This window comes from Trematomus bernacchii, unplaced genomic scaffold (genome assembly GCF_902827165.1).
Source record: "Trematomus bernacchii unplaced genomic scaffold, fTreBer1.1, whole genome shotgun sequence".
NCBI classification, from domain to species: Eukaryota; Metazoa; Chordata; class Actinopteri; order Perciformes; family Nototheniidae; genus Trematomus; species Trematomus bernacchii.
Window position 1 is genome coordinate 1,214,656 of NW_022987732.1, and position 16,640 is coordinate 1,231,295.

A 16,640-nucleotide genomic window follows, 5' to 3' on the forward strand; every position below is an offset into this window, starting at 1 on the left:
GTGTCGCTGTAACTCCAATGGACACGGTCCCATCGTCCACCAATCTTCACTTTATATCACCGGTCCATGCCTCAACAGCTCTACGTGAAATCTGAGATCTCACCGTATGCCGTTTCCATGGCAACGCATCCCTCGCCGTTAAAATACAATGTTGTCTTAAGTCAATGGAAAATAATCCAAACTGTACCAGACTTCAGATGATGGCTAATGGTCTGGCCCTCAACAGCTCTACGCCAATTATGGGATGTCATCATATGCCGTATCCATGGCAACGCATCCCTCGCCAAAAAACACAATGTTGTCTTAAGTCAATGGAAAAGGTTCCAAACTGCACCAGACTTCAGATGACAGTTAATGGTCCGGCCCTCAACAACTCTACGCCAATTCTGGGATGTCATCATATGCCGTTTCCATGGCAACGCATCCTTCGCCATAAAACACAATGTTGTCTTAAATCAATGGAAAAGGTTCCAAACTGCACCAGACTTCAGATGACAGTTAATGGTCCGGCCCTCAACAACTCTACGCCAATTCTGGGATGTCATCATATGCCGTTTCCATGGCAACGCATCCCTCGCCATTAAACACGGTGTCGCTGTAAATCCAATGGGCACAGTCCCATCGTCCCCCAATCTTCACTTTTATATCACCAGTCCATGCCTCAACAGCTCTGCGTGAAATCTGAGATCTCACCGTATGCCGTTTCCATGGCAACGCATCCCTCGCCGTTAAAATACAATGTTGTCTTAAGTCAATGGAAAATAATCCAAACTGTACCAGACTTCAGATGATGGCTAATGGTCTGGCCCTCAACAGCTCTACGCCAATTATGGGATGTCATCATATGCCGTATCCATGGCAACGCATCCCTCGCCAAAAAACACAATGTTGTCTTAAGTCAATGGAAAAGGTTCCAAACTGCACCAGACTTCAGATGACAGTTAATGGTCCGGCCCTCAACAACTCTACGCCAATTCTGGGATGTCATCATATGCCGTTTCCATGGCAACGCATCCCTCGCCATTAAACACGGTGTCGCTGTAAATCCAATGGGCACAGTCCCATCGTCCCCCAATCTTCACTTTTATATCACCAGTCCATGCCTCAACAGCTCTGCGTGAAATCTGAGATCTCACCATATGCCGTTTCCATGGCAACGCATCCCTCGCCAAAAAAAAACGATGTTTCCGTTACTCCTATGAAAATCATCCAAATGGCACCAAACTTCAGATGATGCCTGATGGTCCGGCCCTCAACAGCTCTACGTCAATTATGGGATGTCATCATATGCCGTTTCCATGGCAACGCATCCCTCGCCAAAAAACACAATGTTGTCTTAACTCAATGGAAAAGGTTCCAAACTGCACCAGACTTCAGATGATGGCTAATGGTCTGGCCCTCAACAGCTCTACGAGAAATCTGAGATCTCACCGTATGCCGTTTCCATGGCAACGTATCCCTCGCCATGAAACACAGTGTTATCTTAAGTCAATGGAAAATGATCCAAACTGCACCAGACTTCATATGATGGCTAATGATCCGGCCCTCAACAGGTCTACGCCAATTATGGGATGTCATCATATGCCGTAGCCATGGCGACAGATCCCTCGCCATGAAACACTGTGTTGTCCTAACTCACTGGAAAAACGTCCAAACGGCACCAGACATCAGATGATGGCTAATGGTCCGGCCCTCAACAGCTCTACGCCAATTATGGGATGTCATCATATGCCGTTTCCATGGCAACGCATCCCTCGCCAAAAAACACAATGTTGTCTTAAGCAGGGGCGTCGCCTGGACCTGAAAACATTCGGGGCTTAGCCCACAGTGGCGGCGGCACTACAGTGGAATATTCTACTGCAACACTCCCCACACGCACAGTACACCCGCGACTGTTACAATGAAGGCTCGATAATCAGCTCACGGCATATAGGCAGGGGTAAAGTGGTATTTTTTATGAGTGGGGGGCTCACCTCCTCTAGGGGGGTCCGGGGGGGATGCTCCCCTGGGAAGATTTTTTTTTAAATATTGAAGTTAAATGCATCAATCTGGTGCACTTTGAGAGCAAAATGAAGAGATCTATGGATACCTCTCTCAACACCCATATGAAGCAGAACTGTAAACAGATTTACTTTTTCTTTATGGATATTTTACTAATCACTCCCCTTTTAAACTCTATTCTTGTTTTACTGCCATATAGTATTTCATAACTGTTTTTCCTTTATTCTCTTATTTTTTTTATAACTATAATGATCATATGAAGGTGTGCCGCGGAAATAATCTTTTGAATAATTTGTGACCAAACCGTTTGAGACCCACTGAGATAACTTAGACTAAAGTTATGTATCTAAACACTCAGAGAGTCCTTTAGCTCACCTGAGTCTCTCAGTCTGAGAGGAGAGGACTCTCCTCCAGCTTCTTGTGGAAACAGCTCCTTATGTCCATTAGTGCAGCTAGCAAACCAGATGCTAACAACACGTCCATGCTGGCACCGGTCCCTCCCTCCCCCTCTCTCCCTCTCTCTCTCTCTCTCACACTAAATGCGCTATTGCCACACACACACAGAGCCGAGCTTGAATGACACAAGCACACGTTTATTTCCATGCAACTCTCTGATTGGTCTGGTGTCATGCCTCTGTTGCATTCACTGAACACGGGAAATTACAGTGCTGCCGTCCTCTCTTGTGTCATGATGAGGTTCACGTAAAGCACGGTTAATGTATTATATTATTGAGGGAGAATTGTCCGGGGCTAGAGAAAAAACATTCGGGGCTAAAGCCCCGGATGCCCAGGCCAGGCGACGCCACTGGTCTTAAGTCAATGGAAAATGATCCAAACTGCACCAGACTTCAGATGATGGCTACTAGTCCGGCCCTCAACACCTCAATATGACAATAGTGAGTTTTCCTCTAAAGCTGTTGCCATGGCAACGCATCCCTCGCCGTTAAGCATGATATTGCTATAACTCCTGTGTAAATGGTAAAAAAGTGTTCAAACTTTACATGTGTGCTAACGGTACAGCCCTAAAGACATATATGTGTCAGTTTTGAGATTTCGTCAAATGCCGTTGCCATGGTAACAAAATGGTCGCCGTGAAACACGGTTTTCTCATAACTCCAGTTAACATGGTCCAAACGGCCCAGAACTTCACAGGTTTGATAACAATGCAGCCCTCAACACATCTAGGCATATTATGGGGTGTCATCAAATGCCGTTGCCATGGCGACAGATCACTCGCCATCAAACACAATGTTTATGATACTGCTGTAAATCCCATGTACGTTGTCCGATCGGCCTGAAACTTTCCACGTTTGCCAACGTTCGAGTCCTCGAGACACCTAGACACACACCTCGACGTGCGGACAACAGCCTGCGGAGCGTCGAAGACCCGCTCAACGCTGCTTGCAGCTTTAATTTTCTTTGTGTTTATATCTATATCTGTATGTCATTTATATGGATGTTTCATCATCTCTATATAATTCACAGCCAAATACTTTTGGATGTGTGGTTCTTGTTTTTCAATTGCTGTTAAATTGCTTTATTTCCTTCAGGGCTTTGATTATTATATGACAGATTAAAAATAATAAACATTAATGAAAACATTTTTCATTTACATTTGTCCTAGAAAAGCACGAGCAAAATGTAAACCTAGTTTTTATTACAGTGTATATTTTTTTAACATAAATTACATTTTTATCACAAAAAACGATGGACACTTCCATTGTTAAATTTGATCTAGCAAAGAGTATTTTCAAAAACGAATCATATATTTCATGTATATTGTTGGGGAATGAGTTAAAGATATATAAGGAATTGTGCATGTTGAATTTTGTTCTGTATTTTTTTTAAACCCTGAAACATGTCCCGGGTCAATTTGACCCGAACATTACCAAAGGGTGCGAAATGTGAACATAACACAAGGGTTAACTAGGATTTAGTTTATCACATTGACATGTATATATTATATATTATATATATATTGTCTCATAGCTACAAATGCAAAATAAATATATGTTTACAGTATATGATGCCGTGTGCAGAGGTGGGAAAAGTACTCAGATCTTGTATTTGAGTAAAAGTTGAAGTACCAGAGTGTAGAAACTCTGTTACAGTAAAAGTCCTGCATGCAAAATATTTATCAAGTAAAAGTAGAAAAAGTATTAGCTTCAAAATATAATTAACCTGTTCCACTCTGAGCCTGTTTTTCAGGTCTCAGGCTCGAAAATGACATTCCCAGAACAAATGACCATATCTTCCCTTCTAAAAGGGTTAAATTAATAATCTTTGTTCTCAAAGTAATGATAAACCTGTGAGTTGGATGTAGAAGTGTCAGAATCAATATAAATGTTTTTTATTTTAAAGAAAATTCAGATTTTACATAGTAAAAAACTGTAAATTATAGTGTCCGTCCAAAAATTATTTTTTACAGATAGTGAAAACTACCCTTGGATGATGGGTTAGTAGACTAAAAGCTTTAGGAATCCAAAGTACAACATATAATAAGTACCCTGTATCAAGATTGATGCAAAACAAGTGACATTTGACCTTTTTAGAGAGGTTTAGCCAAAACCACCCCACCTCTGAGGTGATTTGGGTGAAAATGTTTTTTTTTCCATATCTCTGGCTTCCCTTGCTCGATTTGGTTGGTTGACATACCCTTGTGACCGTTAGAGCCAATAGAATCGAAGGGGGAGGCCCACATACACACACGTTGTAAAGAGAAAAGGTGGGGGCTTCGCGTGTAGAAATCGAAAGCATATTGGATTAATGTCTCCTTCTGGAATTTATAAACTAAAAAGCAGTTGTATTGCTTATGGATTATCAGAAATAATTTCAAAGAAGGCACAGACACATAGGATGAACCTATGGATTAACTGCAGCATCGTTTTTTTATCGTTTTAATGCCATTGAAGACCACTTTTGACCAAGGTAAGCCATGTTAGCGTTTTTAGCTACTTAGCTCCACATGTTCTGATGTACGCTTTCGTTTATAGCGTCGCGAATGTTTATCACTGAGTGTTGAGGAGGGCACCGTTAGATTCAGTGTCTCCAGGACACCAAAAAAGAGTGGTTGGTTGTGCATCTAGGATAAGTAATAAGGGAGTTCTGAGTGAGTTTAAGTGCCGCTTTACGTGCCATGTTTTCGTCGTGGCTAATTCAGAGGCTGAGTGCTAGCATTGTGGGTTTTTTTAGAAAAAAAAAATTAAAAAGATCAGTTAGCTGAGTTTCTTCCCGTTACATGGATATAACACATTCATAGTTTTATTCAATATTAAGATTCCTTAGACGTTGTTTCCTGCAAATGACGCGTTTATCCGCCCGGTACCGGGCGGAAGGTGCGTAACAGGTTAAGAACAGTGAAAGCAATGGTTCTGAAGGGAAGTTTTTTTTTTTTTTTTTAAATACAGATAAAATAGACAAATATTATAAAAGACATCTGAAAGCTTTCTTACCCAAAGTTAGATCAACAGATCAATCCCCATCATGTCTGTAAGAGTGGTATCTTGATAACTGAAGGGCCACAGACAATATTAAAGTTCACACAACTAATAGGTGCGTTCACACCGGATTACTTTGGTGTACTTTTCCCACAATAGTTCATCAGAACTACGATATATTTGCGTTCACACCAAAAAGCCCCAGGAACTAAATTAGCGCAAATGAGTTTGTCCGACCCGCTTTTCAGTCCCTGCTACAGAGCAGGGTCTGTTGTGGGAGAAAATAGTTCGTACGTCTGATTGGCTGTGCGGAATGCAAACCACGCCCGTTTGACTCTGAATTTTTTTTTGGAAGCGGCCATTGTATTTGCTCGTTTACCCGAAGAGATTACTTTTGTGAAAGCAGTTATTATAGCAACACTAAATAAATCATCGGAGCGGTGGAATTGATGAGGATGTCTCGGCGCTTCTGGCGATTTACTCGGAGGACGCGAAGTGCGGCATTCAGAAGCTTCTACTGAAGTTTCAGTAGATCAGCAAAGTTAGCAGACCTGGCAAAGTCATGTCGTGACGACTACGAAGGTAAAATAAAATACATGCACTGCACTGTTTTAATCTGCACAATACTGGTCTTAGATGTACTTTTATTTGCTCAGTAGATCGAGCTAGCCATGCTAGAACTTGCTAACGTTAGGTCCAAGCTGGCTAACAACATCTAGCTAGCTAGCTATTCTCAGCCGTGCCCGCTATGAACACGTATTGACTTGTGAATAAGTGTGCAATGTTCTGTAATTTGCTTCACTAACTCATGGCACTAATCGTGTTTCAGGCGAGGTGTTTCTCTCAGGATTAGAAACTAGTTTTCCCCTCCGGGATAAAACGATAATATAACGTTAGCAATTAGCATGCTAGCTGGACCTCTGTGGCTACACTGAATGCATAGAGGTAAACAATAGATTGTAGTTGCTATAATTTCAAGTAATTTGCAACATTCATTCTACATGTTAATGGTAAAAGCTTAAACAGTTGATTACCTGCATGCCACAAAGACTGATGTTCTAATATTTTTGCACATTTAAGTAGAAATGTAATTGAAATTCTATTTACTGCCTAAACATTGTTCCTTGTATTATCCTAAATAGTTTGACCTTGTTTCCTCAGAAGGCTTCTCAGACTACATGGAGGATCCCTCAGAGAAACACAGTTTCCACGTTCAGTTCCCCCCCGCTGAGAGTAGGCAGCTCCACACCCTGTGCCCGGTCAGCGGACACCATCAGGACTACCATCCTGACCGCTGCTGCCATACTGCAGCAAACAGGAGGGAACGGAGGTGAAAACACACTTTATACATTTAGATATGTGGAGCACAAAGAAAAGCATTGCTAAAAAACATTTAGCAGCTAAACTGTGGATAACAAGTAAACCACATTGGTTTGTTATTCAATATTCAAAAGCTTTTTGAATCATTACATGTCACTTGTTAGACGCTTTTATCCAAAGCTTACATACTCAATACTGTGGGCAATCCCCACAGGAGCACTTTGGGGTGAAGTGTCTCAGGGACACAACGACATGCTGACTGCAGTGGGGTTTGAACCTGTGCTCCCCTGATCTGAACACCAATGCACTTATCCACTGCGCAACACGCCTCCCTATCATGTCCGGAGAGCCCTCCATCCCCCAATTGCTAGTGCCTTCACCATTTAAAATGTTAATAGTCAAATCAAAGGTGTTCCCTGTGTTCCTCCTGTTGTGTGCCTGCAGAGACAGATTTGGACAATGTTGTCTCGTTGTTGCGATTAAACTGATCTTGTATCTTGCATATTTCACCTTAGGAAAGTGGGCACGCGATGACAGCTTCCTTGACACCATCATGGCGATGGACCGCCGTGCCATGGTCAGCAAGGAGAATGAGGACCTGCGTGCCAAGGAGATGCACGACGAACGGCTGCTGCATTCACACAAGGCCCAGGAATCGAGGTGGAGCAACAAAATACCTTTCAGGCTGGGCTTCTGGCAGTGCTAAGCGAGCTGATTAAATCCAACAGGCCTTCAATACAAAAATTAAGAAAAACTTGTCATTGATAAACTGTACAATGACTTGTTGGGAGGCGTGTGGTGCAGTGGTCTGGTGCACAGGTTCAAACCCCACTGCAGTCAGGATGTCGTTGTGTCCCTGGGCAAGACACTTCACCCCAAATTGCCTACACCTGGGACAGTTAATTTTGTATTATTGTGATTATATATATATATATATGCCACTGTTATTAATACTGACACCTAACTTTGCACTAATGTGTGTCTGCTGCTGAGCCTACCTATTGTTATTATATATATATATATATATTGCCACTGTTATTATATTGTGTTGATACTACTGACACTTATTGATCTGCTGCTGATAAATAAAAGAGAACCTACATGCACGGCACTAGCATCATGACTGTCTTTGTTTAAACCAGCAGCAGTGCACAGACTAACCTGTGTGTGTAACGTAGTTCTTCAGGTGTGTATGCTTAACATCTATGTATTTATCACAGTAAAGATGGTATACAACAGTTTTTAACCTCATCCCATTGTCTTTAACACACATTTAACATAATAATATACTCATTAATATACAAATATACAGTATGAGTACTGTTTTGATACTGACATTTAATCTTTGCACTAAGGTGTGTCTGCACTATTGTAATTGTGTCTGTTGACTGGTAAATAAAAGAGAGAACCAAATGCACTACAAAAGATCAGCTTTATTGTCAATTTACAATTTCCATGCTGTTCAGATGCCTCTCCCCAACGTTGCTTCCAGGCGAATACAGAAGAGTTGAAAAGAGCCCTTGGACATTCGGAAATCTTTGACCCACTGCACGTTGGCACCACCTCCCACCAAGGCGATGTTCTATTGTTCACCCAGAGAGAGCGCGGGACACAACACGTTCCGTAGTATTCGCATATCTGGAAACACATACAAAGACACAAATTAGCCCTACATAACTCCATAAATCCAACATTAGATAGTATTAATGTAATTTAATGAACGTACCATTGCTGTTCTTTGGGCCTGGTCCAATCCTTTTATTAAGGCTTCTTAACCGCCTTCGCCTCCGACTCAGCATTTCTATTGCATTTGAATGGTCTATTTGTATTTGTGGTTATTGGCTTAAATAAATCAGTTACGAAGCTGTATAACACGACCACCAAAACGTCAACTCCATACCGTGCCTGAGGTCGGAAGGTAAACAGAAGCATACAGCGGAAGCGGAAGTTTTTTTTCTTCTTCTTCTCTCGGTTTTTTGGCGAATTGCAACTTTAAGGTGCATACCGCCACCTACTGTACTCGCCGTGAAGTTGTTTGCGGCCTGCCAGTAAAACCCAAAGCAGAAGAAGAAGAAGTGACGTCAGCGGCTCATTTGCCTAATCCACCCCCAGGAACTCATTTTGGTGTGAACGCGATCTGCTTTAGTTCATCAGAACTAAAGAGCTCTCATGAACTAAAGTTCTCATGAACTACTGTGGGAAAAGTACTTGGTGTGAACGCCCCTAATGTATGTCTGGAGGCCCAAACAAAGACCAGTTTCCTCTGTATGCCTGAGCCGTTTATGTGTTTTTCTGTAGAAAGCATTAATAACAACTTCCTTTGGCAAAAAATACAATGAGAAAGAAAGATAACCTTTTAAAGGCCATACAGTTGTATTTCACAACAAATTCAGATATTTACAAAAAAGCTCTGACAGGGCACAGTTAGAGGCAGTCTACTTGTTTTGCCATAAAAAACACAACTCTTTCTGTCATTTTATAACTGAATTAATAATGAAAGTTTGAAGCAATCGGCAGCTTTTAATACAGCTGCAGTCACACCAAGCTATTTCATCTTAAATTATTTATTGGCTTGGTAAATTCTCTAAAGAAACAGTTTCTCGAATGTTATGATTTGTCATCCCACTGTTGACACCGATATACACAATTCACTTCTGCTAGCTGCTGTTGCACTTTCTCCAACAAAAATAAATCAATGCATCTGTACAACTTTCCTTGACCTCCATTTTCTACTGCATATGTTACCACTGGAGAGTGTACTTTCCTGTTTGTGCATTATAGTGTTATGATAATGCACACGTTTTTCAGGGTTTTTTTCTACAGAGAGCATCAAGAACCACTACTTATCAATGCTGATACTTGTGTTCTGTTTACAGGAGCAAACTTGGCACTCCAGGGAAAATCTTCACAGTCATCACTGTATGCTTTCCAAGGCTTAGCTTACAATGCCATTGATGGAAATTGTGACGGTGTCTATGGCCATGGTTCTTGTATCCACACAAATAATGATCTTAACCCCTGGTGGCGTCTGGACCTGGATGAAACCCACAAAATATTTTCTGTTAAAGTTACCAAAAGTCTAGATGTTATGTGCTTAATGGAGCTGAGATCAGAATTGGAGATTCTCTGGAAAACAATGGCAACAGCAACCCCAGGTACTTTGCAGACCTTTAATTGTGTTACTACTGTAGCTTAAAGTTTGTGATTGAATATTTGTCATTAGTTTTGTTTGGAACCACACTTATAATATAATAATATATAGGTTTGGCAATACTCACAGTAATATCTCTTTAAAATATTTTTTACCAAAATGTGTTCAAATGATCATTCAAAGACAAACACATGTCTTCTTCTGCTAGGTGTGCTGTGATCTCAAGCATCCTTGCAGGTTTCACCGAAACCTTTGAGTGTAACGGGATGGACGGTCACTACGTCAACATCTTCATTCCTGGGAGATACGAGTACCTGGTTCTCTGTGAGGTGGAGGTGTACGGCTCCAGACTGGATTAGGTCTGAGGAGAAAGATTTTTAACATCTGATAATCTTATTGATACTTTAATTACAATCATAGCTTAATCTTCTTTTGCTAGCTGCATATTGATGGGACTTGTACCTTGTTTAACCAGAGACTCTCCAACAAAAAAGTAATCTGACTTGCCAAATACAATGAATATTAACGGATTAATGTTTTCACTCTACTTTTATTGTGTTAAACTGTCGCATTTATAATTAAGAAAATGTGGAAAGCGACCAATTTGGCCTGTAACAGGACATATATTAATATAATAAATTAAATCCATTATAGTCAATTAATATAGTATATAGTCGATTAAATGAATCATGTAAAAAAAGTTTTTACAGAAATCAATAACTGATCAGACCTTCTCTGCTTTTATCTTCTGCTTTTGATGATGTCACACCTAATTTTGGTTGTAATGCCTTTTTCATCCTCAATATTATAATCCAGATGCAAATTATCAAGTCAAACTGTGATTTTATACCTTGTATGATCAGCATAGTAGCAAAAATATACCTTAACTTTACTATTTTATCTCTTATAATCTGACCAGGAAGTACAAATGTATGTATTTGGGAACTGCATGTTAACATTGTTGCAATGTACGTTCAACTAATGTCATAATGTAACCTCAACCTATATGTACACTCCTTATTTACTTACTTTACTTTATGGTGACGTGACGTGATTCAAGATGGCGCCTGTGTCGCTCAGCTCTCTACCTTTAGCTATCCTGTTTTTGTTTTATGTTTGTCAGAATGTCTCTGCTCTGCTCGTTTATGATCGCCAAGCTCTCCTCCACCTCAGACCCTCACTGGAGTTGATATTGCTGCCCAAACCTACATCTGGCAACCATAAATCGTCCCCCCCCCCTCTACTGTCGAATATTCCCACCTACCTGCGCCGGTTGCCCTGCATCCTGCCTCGCCGAAAGCGCTTTAGACGACGGGGAAAGCGTGGTGGTGCACTGGTCCATCTTAAGGCATACCTGACGGCTTCTTCTGGGACTTATCCACGCCTCGGATGTCATGGCCCTCCCGCTGCACGCCTTGTGAGGGATCGGTGGATTCGCCCTGTTTTTCCGGAGCTGCGGACTCTGCTGTGCCCGCTGGCAGCTCCTCATGCCCGACTGACTGCTCCCGGCCCGCGCGGCGTTCAACACGCACATCTTCGTCAGCTGAGACGCACTACACCTTCGGCAAGCCCGGAGCGAAAACTTTGCATGGCTTTGCTAAATGCTAGGTCGATAGCAAACAAAACATTCCTGCTAAACGACTTCTTCACCTCTCGTGAACTGGATTTTATGTTCCTGACGGAGACCTGGGTCCACGCTGGCGAGTATACACCGTTCTCTGAACTTCTTCCTCCTGACTGTACATTCTTCAGCTCCCCACGTGCCACCGGCCATGGTGGGGGCATAGCATCAGTGTTTAGAGCTAGCCTCCAATGCCGATTGCTTCACCCTGTAACTAGCTATGCTAGCTTTGAGTTGCAGCTTTTTGAACTGAACCCGGCCTAGCCTATACTCTGCGCAGTCGTGTATCGTCCGCCAAAGTGCAATAAGGATTTCATAAATGACTTTTCTGACTTTCTGTCCGGGATCATGGTGAAATATGATCGTGTTTTGATCTCCGGAGACTTCAATGTCCATGTGTGTTGCGAGTCCAAACCTCTGGTTAGGGACTTTTTAAATCTCCTTGATTCTTTTGGTCTCGTTCAGTCCGTAGCTGGCCCAACACACGAAAAAGGACAAACTTTGGACTTAGTATTATCGTTTGGACTGTCTGTATCTGTGGATGAAATATGTGCAGCAACCAGTGGCGGCCGGTCCATAGGGGCGCTAGGGGCGCCGCCCCACCTCTTCCCATATTGAAAAAAAAAAAAAAAAAAAAAAATTAAAATTAAAATAAAAAAAAAAAAATGTTTAAAAAAATATATATATTTTTATTTTTATTTTTAATGAACAAGGTAAATATTATATAATTGGTATCAGTAAAATGTATAATCTACAATAAAATCTCGTTTAAAATTGTGTTACGATGTCTAAAGTTACTGATAAGTCACATGTTTCCTGCCTGGCCTTGCCCATGCACCTTCTCTCGTCTGGGCGCTAAGAGAGGAGCCTTCAACCAGTGCAGCAGCAGCCACTAGCAGCTGACTGTTGCTATCTGTAACGTGTAAACTATGCCGCGAAAATATAATTTCAGCCAATCAGCGTCGTCAAAGATGACGGTCACCGGGCGCCAATGTCAGCGCCCAGTGCAGTCTGTGAGTAGTTTGGACAGTGACTCGTATCCGGTTGACGCAGTAGTTGATGAGGATGGCTTCGTGTGCAGGTGGAGTCTCCGGACCTCGGTCCCCGCCAAATTCTGTTCAAGAGCTAATCTCCAATCCTTTCGAAAGGAGAAGTTTGGCAGATAAATTGTTGCTTAAAGACCTTGGACCGGACCAACCCGATTTGAATATATCGCAGCAATCTCGTGAAAAAGACAACATTTATACACGAGGCTTCACAAGTAGCTGGTACACAAGAAAGGCTTGGCTAGCTGGATGCAAACAGGTAAATGCTGTCTTTTGTTTCCCATGCTTGGATATCAGTTTATATGTAGAGAGGAGGTTTCCCATGGTTGTTAGAAGTTTATTAATAAGTGGGCATTTATCACAGAAGTGATTGTTCTGTCTCCACGTTTGTTGCATTGTCTGTGGTGTATTTTCCAACGGTTATAGCTCCTGTTCTGTCCCAGCAACACTACACGGTTTGCAGCTCCACCACATTTTTGGTTTATCTTCGGTGTCGCTTAAAATCTGCTTCCCATCGGACTAAAACCTCCACGTAATCTGAAGACAGATACTTGAAGTTATTTAAACCTTTTGCAAACTTTATGTTCTTTCTTGCTCTAGCCTTGCCAGTTACATTGTACATAACACATATATTATCATTATGCTAACTGGTTGTTCGTGTTAGACGATGTAGCTTTTTCATTTCTGAGTTATTGCTATATGTAAATAAGCCTGTTTGTAAATAATCCTCAGAGAAACAAAGAAAAAACACAATTTATGACGTTTTGTGCTGTGGTTATTTTTTTTAAATTGCATTTATTCACAGTTCAGTTTGAAATGCTGTAGTGACTTGTATTGAACCACTTAAATATTTATAATTAATGCTACTGAAAAGATGCTATTAATTTTATATCTCACATGCAGTTCACTGTAAAGCTACTTGGTGAAGGTGTTGGTTCATAAAACATGAACAGTTTTAAGAAAGAAAAAAACAGACCAGTTCTGAGAACACAAATTCCTGGTAAAGTAGTAGATGTTCAGGTTGATAAATAATATTTTCCACACTGAAGATTATGGAGGTATTGATCAGTCTTCTCATATTTTTAAGCCTCGATTTCTCCTTCCCCCCCCCCTCTAACATCACCAGAAGTCATCATTTAAGGGGTCATTTCTCGAAAAAAAATTCCGGGGGGAAACCCCCCGGACCCCCGGGTAGGTCACTTACGGTACGTCAAGAGCCCCACCAAAAAAAAAGACCACCGGCCGCCACTGGCAGCAACGCTTATCTCAGACCATTTACCGGTTCTGTTTACAACCTCCATCCCTTCCGCAGGAGTCGAATCACGTGCCCCGGCGCGTCGTCTGCGTTCAATTAACCCCTTGACTGCCTCACAGTTCTCTGATGTTTTTAATGCTTCTCCGATCTGTAAATTAGATGTGAACTGTGCTTTTAATGCTGATGAGCTTATCTCCATGTTTGACTCGACATGCACACTAATACTTGATTCTGTTGCTCCTTTTACGCTTAGACGCACCAAAGTTCTATCAGAGCTGTGGCTCAATGACTGTAATCGTGCTCTCAGACGCGCTTGCAGGCGTGCAGAGAGAAAATGGAAAAAGGATAAACTCCATGTCTCCCTAGAAATCATTCGTGCTTGCCTTTCTGACTACCAGACGGCAGTCAAAGCAGCCAAAACAGAGCACATTTCTCTGTTAATCTCCAAAAACAGCCATAAACCTCAGGTTCTTTTTAAGGTCCTCAACTCTATCATTAATCCCTGTGATGTTTCTTCTATTGTCCCATCGACTACTCTCTGTGATAAGTTTCTTACATTTTTGATTGAAAAAGTATCTGCTCTTAGGCTAGCCCACACTAGTGCCACCCCAGATCCTGCTCCTTTTCTGTGCCCTGCTGTCCTCGACCACTTTGAGCCTGTATCCCTCTCTTCTCTCTTGGATGTAGTCAAGTACCTGCGGCCGACAAACTGCACCTCAGACAGAATTCCCTCTTGCCTTCTCAGAGATGTTTTTGATTCAGTTGGAGCAAGTATTTTATTACTTTTAAACATCTCTCTTAGCTCAGGATGTGTCCCAGCTGCCTTCAAACATGCCGTGGTTAAGCCACTACTTAAAAAGAAAAATCTCGACCCCTCCATTCTCGCAAATTTTAGGCCCATCTCCCAGCTACCTTTTTTATCAAAAGCCCTGGAGCGAGTAGTCTACGCCCAGCTGCAGTCTTTTTTAACCATCCATGGAATCCATGAAAAGTTTCAGTCTGGCTTTAAACCCATGCACAGCACTGAAACAGCCCTTTTAAGCGTTTTTAATGATCTGCTCCTAGCCGCCGACTCTGGTAGCCCAGCTGTCTTGGTGCTGTTAGACCTGACAGCTGCCTTTGACACTGTGGACCATAGCATCCTGCTGTCACGGCTTGAACAGTCCGCTGGCATCACAGGCTCTGCCCTTGCATGGTTCAGGTCCTACCTGACAGACCGTAGCTTCTCGGTACAGCTAGGTGCCTTCTCCTCTGCCAAAGCCCCTCTTACCTGTGGGGTTCCCCAAGGCTCGATTCTGGGCCCCATCCTTTTTCTACTGTACATACTGCCCCTAGGTTCAATTCTCAAAAAACATAATATTCCCTTCCACTGCTACGCCGACGATGTACAGATCTATCTGCCTCTCAAAGCAAATGTCAAACACTCGCTACAGCAGTTGATGGACTGCTTAACAGAGATAAAATCCTGGCTGAGCAAAAACTTTCTCAACCTCAACGAGAGCAAGACTGAGGTCATCTTTTTTGGACCGCAACCTCCAGCCTCTCCGGTTGATATTCTGGGCTCTCTCAAAAAAAACATCCTCCCCTCGGTCATGAACCTTGGAGTGACCTTCACTAGCACTTTTAAATTCGACAAGCAGGTCAGCACCGTAGTCAAATCCTGCTTTTTTAAAATAAGACTATTGGCCAAAACCAAGTCGTATTTATCTTTTAATGACTTAGAAAGGGTTATTAACGCCTTTGTAACCTCGAGACTGGACTATTGCAACGCTTTGTATGTGGGTATGGACCAGGCCTCAATTAAACGCCTGCAGCTAGTCCAAAACGCAGCTGCACGTTTGCTGACTGGCCACAAAAAGCGTGACCACATCACCCCTATTCTGGCCTCACTACACTGGCTTCCAGTTCGGTTCAGAATTGATTTTAAAATCCTTTTATTTGTTTTTAAAGCACTAAATGGGCTGGCTCCGGCCTATATAGCTGAACTCCTCCAGCGCTACACCCCAGCCAGAGCTTTAAGGTCTGCTGACCAGCTGCTGCTGGTAGTGCCCAAGACCAGGCTTAAAACCCGAGGGCACCGAGCCTTCGCAGCAGCTGGCCCTAGGCTCTGGAACACTCTGCCCCTCCATGTGAGGTCGGCCCAGACCCTAGGGGTTTTTAAATCTACACTAAAAACACACTTCTTCTCTCTGGCTTTCTAGTTAGAGCGGAGCACGACTCCTGACTTTTCCTTGTGTTTTTATTTTTATTTTGTTTTTTATATATATCTGTTGTAATTTATTGTCGTTTATTGTGATTGTAGTAATGTGTTTTTATTACATGTACAGCACTTTGGCTCGACCAAAAATCGCTTTTAAATGTGTTATATAAATAAAACCTGATTTGATTTGATTTGATTACTTACATGTTGCAAGAATAAAACTTTCCATTTACTGGACTATGCGTCTGTGTGAGTTTCAAGCACCTTTAAACCAGGTGATAATAATGTTAACATTTAACACATTAATATAACTGTCCTATGAGAAATTAATGCATACAGGTTAACATGTTAAGCCCGAGAGACCTCGGTACCGGGGCCCTCCCGTAAAACATCTTGCAGGAAACAGTGTCTGAGGGCATCTTAACATTTAACCTGTTACGCACGGCCCCCCCGGAACCGGGCGGATAAACGCGTCATTTGCAGGAAACAACGTCTAAGGAATCTTAATATTTAATAAAACTATGAATGTTTTATATCCATGTAATGGGATGAAACTCAGCTAACTGATCTTTTTCAAAAAAGAAATTAAAAAAAAAACCACAATGCTAG